The sequence below is a fragment of the Lagopus leucura genome, unplaced genomic scaffold (assembly GCF_019238085.1).
Source record: "Lagopus leucura isolate 7727_CA_CO unplaced genomic scaffold, USGS_WTPT01 33133-0_obj-0_obj, whole genome shotgun sequence".
Lineage (NCBI taxonomy): Eukaryota > Metazoa > Chordata > Aves > Galliformes > Phasianidae > Lagopus > Lagopus leucura.
In genome coordinates this window covers 2,502-3,310 of record NW_024963181.1, presented here as the reverse complement: position 1 = coordinate 3,310, position 809 = coordinate 2,502, and the positions used below count along the sequence as shown (strand labels likewise).

General features: G+C 68.1%; 1 long non-coding RNA gene across 1 annotated transcript in view; it reads right to left on the bottom strand.

Annotated features, from left to right (window-relative positions):
- Positions 1-96: 96 nt before the first annotated feature.
- LOC122191016 overlaps positions 97-809 on the bottom strand; it is a 2,761-nt gene continuing 2,048 nt past the window's right edge. Inside the window, exon 4 of the long non-coding RNA XR_006182279.1 lies at positions 97-227. This is a non-coding gene — a long non-coding RNA (uncharacterized LOC122191016). The remainder of the gene's footprint in view (positions 228-809) is intronic.

Genomic DNA, 809 nt, shown 5'->3' with positions numbered 1-809 from the left:
CCCCCCCCAACCCCACAGCCCCATGACCCCATAATCCCATGTATCCCCACAACCCCCATGTTCCCCCATCATCCCCCGCGCCCCCTGACCCCTGACCCCACTCACGCTCCCATGTCCCTGGCCGCTCCCTGCCCCATGTTTTCCTCCGGCCCCACGACTTTGACAGCCGCAAAGCGTCGCTGCAGCTGCGGCCAAACTGCCGCCAGGTGGCGCTCGTGGTACGGCTCCTGTGGGGACCGGGGGGGGGTGGGTATGGGGTGGGCTATGGGGCGGGATATGGGGTGTGGGGGGGCTGTGGGGCAGGATATGGGGCGGGATATGGGGGGTGGGGTAGGTATGGGGTGGGCTATGGGGCAGGATATGGGGTGTGGGGTGGATATGGGGGGGGCTATGGGGTGTGGGGTGGGCTATGGGGGGGGCTATGGGACAGGATATGGGGTGTGGGGAGGCTGTGGGGGCGCTATGGGGAGGGAGGGATATGGGGTGTGGGGTGGGCTATGGGGGGGTATGGGGTGTGGGGTGGACATGGCGTGGCTACGGGGCAGGATATGGGGTGTGGGGTAGGTATGGGGTGGGCTATGGGGCAGGATATGGGGCAGGAGTGGGGCATCAGTGGGGCAGGATGTGGGGCAGCAGTGGGGCAGGATGTGGGGCAGGCTGTGGGGCAGCAGTGGGGCAGCATTGGGGCAGGATGTGGGGCAGGCTGTGGGGCAGCAGCGGGGCAGGGTGTGGGGCAGCAGTGGGGCAGCAGTGGGGCAGGGTGTGGGGCAGCAGTGGGGCAGGATATGGGGCAGCAGTGGGGCAGCAGT